The sequence below is a fragment of the Podarcis pityusensis genome, assembly GCF_964106645.2.
Source record: "Podarcis pityusensis genome assembly, chromosome: 2".
In the NCBI taxonomy this organism is placed as follows: Eukaryota; Metazoa; Chordata; class Lepidosauria; order Squamata; family Lacertidae; genus Podarcis; species Podarcis pityusensis.
The window spans coordinates 20,242,993-20,255,460 of NC_138029.1; the positions used below are offsets into that span (position 1 = coordinate 20,242,993).

Consider the following 12,468-nt stretch of genomic DNA (forward strand, 5'->3'; position numbering starts at 1 on the left):
GTGTTGAAAGGCTGATGGGTGGGATCAGAAGAGAGATAAGGGACACTAGCGGAGGCTGCCTGGGAGGAGGGAGGTAAAAGCCCATGGATTCTCAGGATTTTTACATTGGGTCACCCCAAATTCACCATCAGATCACATAGCATGTCCATGGCTACAGCCTGCACCAAAAAAATCACGCACCCACTGTTGCGTTGGACCGCAATGGCGCAAAAACGTTGTTACAAAGCACAGATCCACAAGGATCCTCAGGATTTTTGCATTGGGTCACCCCAAATTCACGATCAGATCACATGTCTGTGTCCACAGCATGAACCACAAAAATCATACATCCACTGTTTCGTTCAGAATATTTTTTTTTCTTGTTTTCCTCCTCTAAAAACTAGGTGTGTCTTATGGTCAGGTGCGTCTTATGGAGGAAGAAATACGGTAGGTAGGTAGGAATTCAGTGTAACGCTAAGGTGATAGTTCCACCAGTAAAGCATTTATTCTTGCCTGGTGGAACAAACACCCCTCTCCTCCCCCCGTGCACTGTTCGGGGGCCTCTTCTACTCAATCACACCCCACAAGCCAATTTAGGGAGCATAGGGGCTGAAGAAAGAGAAATCCTCATTATGCTAGCAGAATTCCTTGCATGGGCATCTTGCTAGTAAGAACTTTGCACTGAGTCCGGCCCATATGAATTGAATTCTTCAAGAAATCACACATTAATTCCCATGTCCTAATTTGCTGCTGCTCTGTGCTATCTCCATGTAATTTTCCTTGGGTCCTTGGTTCCTAAAATGTTAAGCACTTAGGTCAGTGCTGAGCAGCAGCCTCTTTGCTGTTCTTTCGGCAATGGCTTTTTCCCACCTGCCTTGCCCAACCCTCGAGCCCTAGGAGACTTTGAGAACAGTAGAAACAGCTGTGAAAAGAGGAGTTCAGGGATATTTTTCTTAAAAAAATATTTTTTTGAGTTGTGAGTCCTTATTTCTCAATTTGATCCTTTTACATGGTTCTGTATGTTTTGTGGTATTTTACACATTGTGACATGCCGTTATTTGTATTGATTATAGTTTAGTCATTCTTCATTGTAACTGATAAGCGTAAACTGATTAATTATTATTTGCTGATATTTAATTTTACCGTTTGCTACTACATTCCAACGGATTATTGAATATTGTTTTATTTGACGTAAGTTGTTTATTTTAAAGTTATTGTGACTTTTTTTGTATCGGTCTATTTTGTTGTTTCTTCAGCTTGTAAACCGCCTTGTTTATAGAAGAAGAAGAGAAGAAGAGTTTTGATTTGATATCCCGCTTTATCACTACCCTAAGGAGTCTCAAAGCGGCTAACAATCTCCTTTCCCTTCCTCCCCCACAACAAACACTCTGTGAGGTGAGTGGGGTTGAGAGACTTCAGAGAAGTGTGACTAGCCCAAGGTCACCCAACAGCTGCATGTGGAGGAGCGGGTTACCCAGTTCACCAGATTACGAGTCCACCGCTCTTAACCACTACACCACACTGGCTCCCCAGAACAGCGGTATACAAATTAAAAGTGAAATGAAATGTAGCTCCCAGCTTTGTATTATGTGCCTCCCCCCAGATGGCTTTTGCACCCCCAGAACATGCCTCAGGAAATCGCTTCCCCTTCCATGCCCTCTGTGAGAAAGAAAGAAAGAAAGAAAGAAAGAAAGAAAGAAAGAAAGAAAGAAAGAAAGATCAGGTGGCCGAGAGAGAGAGAGTGCCTCTTAGGCAACTCTTTAATGCTGCAAGCTCCACCCACTTTTGACTCTGGCCCCACCCACATATGTCCCTCAGCAGATGATCTCTGAGAAAATGTGACTCCCGGCGGAAAAATGTTCCCAGCGCTTGCTCTAGGCTTAGAAAATTTGCCGGTTGTTCTGATCCCTCCCAGCCACTTCATGGTAAACGTGGTTTGCTAAGCGTTTGCGCCAAGCCTTCTCTGTGACATCTGGACCCCTTTGAGTCGTTTGTGATTTGTTGCTTGTTCGGCTCCTCCTGAAATGAAAGGTTTTTCCTGCTGCAGCAAAAGTTAATGCCCCTCTGGGACGTGAGCAATTGTCTGCACTGGTTCTTTATCATCGGGTACCACACCTGTCCACTCTTTCTACGTCTGACCTTTAAAAAGCCAATATGCTTTTTACCAGCCCACAAGGGGCAACTGCAATGAGAAGAGCATTTCCAAGTTGGATGTGTCGCTCTGTCTCATGGCTTACTCTCTGAATATACAAGTTCCCAGTTCCACCTCTTGGCTTCACATCCAGGTGCTAAAGCTCCAGCAAATACCGATTACATTTAGATGCCTTGGAAGGCGATATTTATTATAAATCTGGTCTTTCTACCATGTAGGAAGCCAAGGCAGTGTTCGCACAGTTCCAAAGTACCAACCAAAGCAATCTGTTTACCTTCCCTTGAAGGAGCTAGTGACATTCTGCAATGCTGTGATTCCTCTCCTGCTCTTTTGACTTCATCTATGGCCAGGATCCAAGTACTCTCTAATGGAAAGCTCTGAGTAGCCTTCAACTCCAAAATAATAATAAAAAGTCAACAGCACTGAGAGCCAAACAGGGACACATTATCAGTGTGCATCTTTGAAATTGTGACCAGCTACTTGCGGCATCCCTGCTCCCAGCCATCATTAGCCATTCCAGCCTAACCCCGTTTGCTCTGTTTTCTTAACGATGGTCCCACTGGAAAATGTGTCCTCAAGACAGAATTCTGCTCAGTATTAATCCAGAGTAGAACTCCAACATATAGTTAGCAGAGTAACAACTTAAACACGTTGCAGGATTCCCAAAAAATAGACCAGAGGCAATTGTATTTCATCCAGCAGAGCTTTACTGCTACTGAAGGCAAATGAGCATAATGGGGACACAAATCCCATACATTCAGGACTGGCACTGTCCGTAAGAAATCCAGTTGCAGCAGACTTAACTTAAACTTACAATAACTTATAATAAGTCTAAACTTTAACATTATATACAAAACACCATACCAGAAGGAAGAGAGATAGAAAGAGAAAGTGAAACCTTCTGACTACATTATTACATAAGCACTGTTCCACAGCATTTTCATTTACATACATTCATTCGAAATAAGATGGGTTTAGGAAGCAATTCTATATCCTCCCACCACGCTTACGAAGAATTCTACAAAACAGTAGTCAATATCCGGAATCACTGTTCAGTGTTGGGCATCATATTTGCTGAATACACAAAGCTTCACAGCTTGTCTTTCATCGTACAAAGTCTGGTACCTCGCTTCATTTAAAGATTTTCAGAGACTTTGAGACTAAAGATTTCATTTTGGACTTGTTATGGTTTGAAGGAATTCTATAAAGATTGTCTACTGCGTATGTACATGGTCATCGTGTTGCCTAGACATTGCTGACATGATATTGTGGTGTCTGTAGCACACGCTTCTCAACTATTTGATATGGGGCATGATCCAGCTGGAACGTATCCTGCTGTGCCTGAGCCCCACTGAAATGAATAGGAGCTGCGCAAGAGCCTAGAAGGTACTATGCCCCTTATGTTTTGGCTCTTCATGGCTTTCAAAATCTGCCCCCTGGAAGCCTTGTCTCCATGGGTAGGGATGGAAGTCTCTGTCAGTTCTGGTTCTCTCAGTTTCTCCTTCCCCCAGCCTTAAACTTAGTTCTTCATATTTTGCAGCAATTCTTTTTTTCAATCCCCATGAAAATTCAGCAACATTTAAGTGTGAATTTCTCCCAATACACAAACTTTCATATGCAGTTTTGACTAACGCACACATTTTGGCAAACACCTTTCCCTAATATAATGCATTTCCATGTTCTTTTCATGAATGCATTCATTTTTATGAGCGCCTTCTTTTAATATATGCATTTTTGTAACCAAGTTTGGGTGGAGAACTGCATTGCAAAATTCGGATATATGTGAATTTTGAAGGATTGCTGTGCTTCACTTTGCCCATTGCTTTGGAAAGTGCACATCTGGTAAATTTGGCTTTAAATACACACTGAATCAAAATTCTCCATTCCTACTCATGAGATAGTAGGCTCTGTGCTCATCATTGCTTAGCAATACCGATCTTGCCCTCTCTGCTTGGAAACAAAACCCCACCTTGTGTTACATCAGTTATTTTTATACTTTTATAAAATTATACTTGTTTTTAACGTGTACCTATAATAATAGCATTAAAAGTCCTTGGCATTTATGTACTGCTTTGGACTATTCATAGAAGGCTTTCCATACAGCAATCTCAGTATTCCCTCCATATACTTCTGCAAAGCAAGTCAATATTAAATCAGCATTTGCTTTATGATCAGGTGCTCACTCCCGCAGAGCCAGAATAATGTGAGCAGAGGTCTCAACCATTCACCCATTGTCAAAGGCATGGAAGGAGTTAGATGGAAAAAAATTCCAGAAGCAACTAATCATTCAGGAGAGGAACACTGTGATTGGTTCTCATCCTGGCGCTCTGATTGGCTGAGAGCACTTTATCTTCAGTGTCAACTCAGATTCAGAAGGAACTGGATGTTCTGTCTACGACTCAGGAGCCAAGATTACTTTATCGCAAACTGCTTGGCATCATACCTCTACTCTTGCCCTCTCTTACTTACTTCCTTCAGTCTGTCCTGAACCACCCTCCCCAAACCCCCGCTCCCCCTTGATTTTTACCTGTTATATTCACATTCATTTCACCCCTCATAGATTCAAGATATGTTCTGTGATTAACCTTATCTAGCAACCAACCTCTGAACAACAAACAGGGAGGATCCCTGCTTGTCTGCTAGGTCCCTGACACTGAAATCAATGGCTTCATCAGAGACTTGCAAATGAGGGAACAGGAAAGAATCCCAATGGCCTATTCTATGAGAAATAAATATTCCCAACCATCTCTGCTGTCCAGCTGAGACAGAGCTATATTCTAATCACACTTACACAGATGTGACCTTATTGATCCTTGGGTAATTTACGACTGTACAGGAGAGCACATTTGGGACTCTCTGCCAGAGGTGACAAACTCCTTACTAGCTATTTCAAGCACGAGGCTGGCAGAAGTCTTCCATAGATCATCGTGGGCCAGTGCAACATCCTTGACACTGGCGGACTTTGGGCTTTCAAATTTCAGCAACGCCCTGTGTGAGGCCAAAATTTGGGGGAGCGCCTCTTGCCTTCTGTTCTAAGTCATTGTTGCAGCGCCCCCTGCAGCACCCTCTCAGCTCGGCACCCAGTGGGGTTGAACCGGTCGCACTCCCCAAAATCCGCCTCTGTCCTTGACCCCCAAAGATTATGCTCTCTGAGGCAGCCAAATTCTGCTTTTGACATAGAGACCTTATGGGATGACTGCACACAGCGTAGTGGCAGCTTGGTATGCCTATATATCCTATCTCTGTGATGGCTTTAGAAAAGAGAGCTAGATGCGTTCCAACCTGCTGGTGTGACTGTGTAAGGGGATGCAGGTAGCGCTGTGGTCTAAACCACTGAGCCTCTTGGGCTTGCCGATCGGAAGGTCAGCGGTTCAAATCCCCGTGATGGGGTGAGCTCCTGTTGCTCTGTCTCGGCTCCTGCCAACCTAGCAGTTCGAAAGCATACCAGTGCAAGTAGATAAATAGGTACCGCTGCGGCAGGAAGGTAAACGGCATTTCAATGCACTCTGGTTTCCATCACGGTGTTCCGTTGCACCAGAAGCGGTTTAGTCTGCTGGCCACATGAACCAGAAAGCTGTCTGTGGACAAACGCTGGCTCCCTTGACCTGAAAGCGAGATGAGCGCCACAACCCCATAGTTGCCTTTGACTGGACTTAACCATCCAGGGGTCCTTTACCTTTACCTTTTTTATGACTGTGTAAACTCTGCTTCCAGATAGTAGCAGAATGAGAATCTTTCCTTTCTAGCTGAGATTCAAAAATACAATTCCAGTGCTTGCAATAGCTTAGAAAGCGTTTGAAAATGTCTGCTGGGGGGTGGGGGGACGGGACTGCAGGGCGAGTCGCATGGTTGCTCTTGGGCCTTCTCTTTCCCATTCCTCCAGCTACATTTTCCAGGATCTTTTGCCCCTACCATTCACTTGCCTCTGCAGTTCCTGTCTTTCCCAGTTCCCATGCCATCAGACCTTGCTGGTGGTGGGGGGGATCCAGAATAGTTTACAAAAATAGGTAAAGGTAAAGGGACCCCTGACCATTAGGTCCAGTCGTGACCGACTCTGGGGTTGTGGCGCTCATCTCGCTTTATTGGCCGAGGGAGCCGGCGTACAGCTTCCGGGTCATGTGGCCAGCATGACTAAGCCACTTCTGGCAAACCAGAGCAGCACACGGAAACGCCGTTTACTTTCCCGCCGGAGTGGTACCTATTTATCTACTTGCACTTTGACGTGCTTTCAAACTGCTAAGTTGGCAGGAGCAGGGACTGAGCAACAGGAGCTCACCCCATCGCGGGGATTCGAACCGCCGACCTTCTGATCAGCAAGCCCAAGGCTCTGTGGTTTAACCCACAGCACCACCCACGTCCCAGTTTATTAAAATAGATTTGTGCAAAATCATGACATATGTGTGAATTATACTACTGCTTTATATAACATACAGTCATACTTTGGAAGTTGAACAGAACACATTCTGGAAGTCTGTTCAATGTCCAAAATGTTCAGAATCCAAAGCGCAGCTTCCGATTGGCTGCAGTAAGCTCCTGCAGCCAATTGGAAGCTATACCAGATGTTCAGCTTCCAAAAATCGTTCGAAAACCGGAACACTCACTTCTGGGTTTTGATCGTTCAGGAGCCAATTTGTACGGGAGCCAAGGCACTCGAGATCCAAGGTACGACTGTACTTTCATCTCATACAATTATCTTCTATTTCACTTATCGTTGTTTTCCCCCCCGCTGCTCATAATTCGAACCCTGCTCTCGTTTTCACATGACTATAACTGTTCTTCAGATAGTCCGAAAAGGGTCTCTGCTCTTCCGTAAAGCCCTCCAGATGTTGTTGAACTCCACCAACTCCCACCAGCCCTAAGCTAGCGTGGCCAATGGTCAGGTAGGATGGGAGTTGTGGTCCAACGTCCAGAGAGCACCAGGTTGCATCAGTCTGCACAAGACAACAGCCAGGTCTGTGTTTTGTTCCTGCTAGCCACTGGTTAAAGTGAGGCCCACTCAATTCCATATGGCTACAGTCTTTCTGTTGCATGCCTGCCCATTCCACAACAGAGCCTTCTGTATCCACAGCTCCTTGAAAACCCTGCAGATTTTGCAGCTGCTTGCGAAAGGACACTTGAATCTGATCCTCACATCAGCTGTGTGAAATGTTTCCCGCTGAGTATTCAGCACTAAAACATGCACAATCCTGCTAGGCAAAAACAACATCTATATTTCAAGGTGTCAACAATACATTGTTTCCCTCCGGCTCCAAGCATTGCAAAATTGCCATGTTGCTCGTTTCCTTATTAAGAAACCAGTTTCCGAATAAAGCAAAATTGGCACCTAGTCACCAGCCAGCTGGCGGGTTCATGTAATCCTCTCGCTGAGGAACACCATCATGCTAATTTTTGCTGGCACTTTCGCTGTGTACTTCTTTCATTAACCCATGTGTGGAATAAGGGCTGCTTCATCATCTTCTTCATCTAAGCCCTGATTCAAGAAAGGCAGAGTGGCTTAAAGGGGGGGGGGCATATTCAAAGCCATTATGTAGGCTACTCCAATGAAGGAAAACCTGCTATGTGTAATAGAGGTTTATCACATGGATTAGCCAGCATTTTTTGCCAAGCCGCTACAAACAGACCAACAAATAGCCTGGTTTTACAGATCCACGTGGGAAACATATGGAACCAGTGTGCTTTAGTGGTTAGAGCAGTGTTTCTCAAATGTAGGTCCCTAGCTGTTTTTGGACTACAACTCCCATCGTCCCCAGCTAGCAAGACCACTGGTCAGGGATGATGGGAATTGTAGTCCAACAACAGCTAGGGACCCACACCCCAGGCACCACCAGGGAATGCTTCACCACTGCTCTTAATCCCTTCAAGACACTAGCTTTCTAAGTATTTTGTAAGCCGCCTTGAGTCCCGTCAGGGCAAAAAGCGGGGTATAAATAAATATCCATTCTGAAGGAAATCAGCCCTGAGTGCTCACTGGAAGGACAGATCCTGAAGCTGAGGCTCCAATACTTTGGCCACCTCATGAGAAGAGAAGACTCCCTGGAAAAGACCCTGATGTTGGGAAAGATGGAAGGCACAAGGAGAAGGGGACGACAGAGGATGAGATGGTTGGACAGTGTTCTCAAAGCTACCAGCATGAGTTTGACCAAACTGCGGGAGGCAGTGGAAGACAGAAGTGTCTGGCGTGCTCTGATCCATGGGGTCACGAAGCGTCGGACACGACTAAACAACAACATAATTATAACACTTGGGTATCGAAGCACAAATGCAAAATCCCGCAGAAGACATGGCCTTAAAATAGGACGGGAGAAGGAATAAAAAAATATGACGATGTAGAGCTCTGCCTGGAGGTTCCCAAATACTGTGCTATAGTATGAAAACAGAAGCATGAGAAGGAACAGTGGAAGGAAAAAGGTGCCATGTTGTGTTGAGCTGTTCACATCCCCCTGTCAGATCCATGTGGGCCCCATGAGGACGATGAGGCAGTGAAAAGGTAAAGGTAAAGGACACCTGGACAGTTAAGCCCAGTCAAAGCTGACTATGGGGTTGCGGCGCTCATCTCGCTTTCAGGCCGGGGGAGCCGGTGTTTGTCCACAGACAGCATTCTGGGTCATGTAGCCAGCATGATTAAACCGCTTCTGGTGCAATGGAACACCATGACAGAAACCAGAGTGCACGGAAACACCGTTTACCTTTCTGCCCGAACGGTACCTATTTATCTACTTGCACTGGTGTGCTTTCGAACTGCTAGGTTGGCAGGAGCTGCGACAGAGCAAAAGGAGCTCACCCCATCGTGGGGATTTGAACCGCCAACCTTCTGATCGGCAAGCCCAAGAGGCTCAGTGGTTTAGACCACAGCGCCACCCGCGTCCCTAGAAGGTAGTTGGGTAGGGAGCAGCCCAGTTGCTTTGTGGCAGGTGGATCAGATGTGCTGGATCAGACACTCAAGGCACTGGCGGAGGAAGACGGGACGGGGGAAGCGCACTGCCCCTGGCACCACGATCCCGGTGGGGAACATGAAGCTCCGCCGCTGATTCAAGGTGACCCAAACTCCTGCATGAGCATGCAAGGAATCTTAAGAAAGAAATAATATGAGAATAGATCAGGGGTCAGCAAACTTTTTCAGCAGGGAGCCGGTCCACTGTCCCTCAGACCTTGTGGGGGCCCGGACTATATTTTGAAGAAGAAGAAAAATGAATGAATTCCTATGCCCTACAAATAACCCAGAGATGCATTTTAAATAAAAGCACATTCTACTCCTGTAAAAACACCAGGCAGGCCCCATATATAACCCAGAGATGCAGTTTAAATAAAAGGACACATTCTGCTCTTGTAAAAACACTAGGCAGGCCCCACAAATAATCCAGAGATGCATTTTAAATAAAAGGACACATTCTACTCATGTAAAAACACACTGCTTCCCAGAATGTCCGTGGGCCAGATTTAGAAGGCGATTGGGCCGGATCCAGCCCCGGAGCCTTAGTTTGCCTACCCATGGAATAGATTAAAAAATAAAACTCATTTAGCTTTCAATCCTGTAGCCACTTATCAGGAGTAAACTCCACTGATCTCATCAAGACTTGCTTCTGAGTAGACTTATATAGGATAAGACTCTTAACAGACATACTCGATGCACAAATGGGATGCACGATCCATTGCAGAAACAGGTAATGTTTATTCCAGTGGGAAACACAGTTATATGTTCCCGTGCTATGCAATTGGCTTAAAGGGGGGGGGGCTTTCCCCCTTTTTGTGGTGGGACTGCAGTGCCCTCATCTATTTTCTCCTCTGTATGCCATTCAGTTTTCCCTGTAAAACCATAATCCACTATTGTTGGTTTGCTCACACTATTTGCAAGGCACCCGAGCTTAATCCCAAATTGAAAATCCATTGTATGCAAAGGCATCAGCGGTGGCATTGTGAATGGCTTCAGATGCACAAAGAGATCAAGGTGGCTTGCCATTTACCAGTAGCTTAACAAAATCTATTGTGTCCATGGAGTTCTCATTCATCCGGATGCTTTTATATCACAAACTGGGAAAAGAAGTAAGATCTGAGAGTTTAAATCGCCCTGTCAGGCTATGGTGTCTTCCCCATCCCTCTACCCCCCACTGCAGGACCACTGTTATAGGAATTCTAAGGTCATATATATATATATATATATGTGTGTATATATATATATATATATATATATATATATATATATATGACCTTAGAATTCATATCTTCATTAAGTATATTAACCACGTGTCTGAAATAGTACAGGAGAACAATCCTGAAGTCATTTTGACTCTCCCAGTGACCTCAAATATTTCTCTGCAACGAGGCAGCAAATGGGAGAGCCTCTCCATTGTCCTTTGCTTACCTGTCTTCAGTGGCGTAGCGTGGGGGGTGCAGGGGGGGCCGGCCGCACCGGCCGCAACATCTGGGGGGGCGCGCTCGCACTCGCAGCTCTCTGCCCCTACCTGGCTCACTCACTCTCTCTCACTGCAGTGCTGGCTGTGCGAATCCGATCCGAGCCGCTGGGTCGCCGCCCACTGTGGAGGGGGTGGGTGCCAGGCGTGCGGTGTGGAGAGAGAGCGAGGGACTATCTGGGGGAGGGACAGTGCAGTGGCCGCCCAGCGCAGCGCTGAGCGCGGGAGAGAACCACACCAGACCAGACCAGGCAGCAGCAAGAAGAAGCTGGCAGCGACGGCAGGTTAGGGGGAGCAAATTACTTGCCTTGCCCCGGGTTAGGGGGTGCAAATTACTTGCCTTGCCCCGGGTTAGGGGGCGCAAATTACTTGCCTTGCCCCGGGTGCTGACAACCCACACTACGCCGCTGCCTGTCTTAAGGGTGTATGTGCGTGTGAATAGGGTGAGCCTGTGACCTGGATTCAGGAATTAAAGTATTTACCATCGCAAAAGAATGGCCAGGCTGTCCAGGTAATGCAGTCAGTGACCATTATCAGGTATCCTGGCATACAGGATTTCTGCTGTAGACAGCCTCTTTCTGTGATGTATGTAGGATGCTTTGGGGGTGGTCTTGGGCTACAGGGTGGGCAATTTCAAAAGTCTATAAAAGGGTGTGCATACCATTGTTGTGGGTTCCTCCTCCCTCCTGCGTGTGGTAAGTGAGGACCCTGTTGCAACAGTTTAATAAAGATCAGGCTTACTCGCTGCTTTGCTTCTCAATATTCTCTAGTTGGCCTCTGTTATTTTCTCCTACTGATAGGGAACCCACTTAAGGACTCTATACGGGCTCTTGGATACCCCATAAGGGAAAAGGAGCAGTTTTTTTCTTATAACAGAGCCATGGCACCTAGTTATACCAGTTGTTCCTGAAGCAGTCAGAGACCTACACGGGAGACTGCTATGGTTCAGCTTTGCAGTGGTACCTCGGGTTACAGACGCTTCAGGTTACAGATGCTTCAGGTTACAGACTGTGCTAACCTAGAAATAGTACCTTGGGTTAAGAACTTTGCTTCAGAATGAGAACAGAAATCGCGTGGTGGCTGCACGGCAGCAGCGGGAGGCCCCATTAGCTAAAGTGGTGTCTCAGGTTAAGAACAGTTTCAGGTTAAGAACGGACCTCCAGAACAAATGAAGTTCTTAACCCGAGGTACCATTGTATTTTAGAAGAATAAATATGCTTGAGAGGACCACAAATCTCTGTTCCCAATGGACATGCATTCTGAAAGTTTCTCTTCCTTGTCCACTGAATCACATCCCTTTATTCCAGATGAATTACCGTATTTTTTGCTCTATAAGACTCACTTTTTCCCTCCTAAAAAGTAAGAGGAAATGTGTGTGCGTCTTATAGAGCGAATGCAGGCTGCGCAGCTATCCCAGAAGCCAGAACAACAAGAGGGATTGCTGCTTTCACTGCGCAGCGATCCCTCTTGCTGTTCTGGTTTCTGAGATTCAGAATATTTTTTTTTCTTGTTTTCCTCCTCCAAAAACTAGGTGCGTCTTATGGTCTGGTGCGTCTTATAGAGCGAAAAATACGGTACCTAACTTGCTGTATTCACAACCACGGCTTTGACTGAGAACTTGCACACCCCCAACCAACATGCATCAAAACAGTGGGGCAACAATCCATTCATTGACTACTGGTTATCTTGCTTGTGAGTGCAAAAGGATTATGGATGTCTGTCCAAGGAGTATTCGCTTGAGTGTGTGCACCCTTCAGTAAACTTCATCTGGTGTTGTCTTGAACCACACTATCCATCTGTCAGTTGCCACCAACAACTGAAGCAGAACTTTCCACCTGCAAACATCTGGTTTTGGGAAAAGCTCATTCAACTAGAATCTAGGAGCAGATCTTTTTCTACATCAATCACCATAAGGAATTGGGGACTGTG

At 45.8% G+C, this 12,468-nt stretch overlaps 1 protein-coding gene across 3 annotated transcripts in view; it reads left to right on the forward strand.

Moving 5' to 3' along the window:
• Positions 1-12,468, forward strand: part of RAB11FIP4 (RAB11 family interacting protein 4) — a 219,287-nt gene that overhangs the window by 123,168 nt on the left and 83,651 nt on the right. The window lies entirely within an intron of this gene.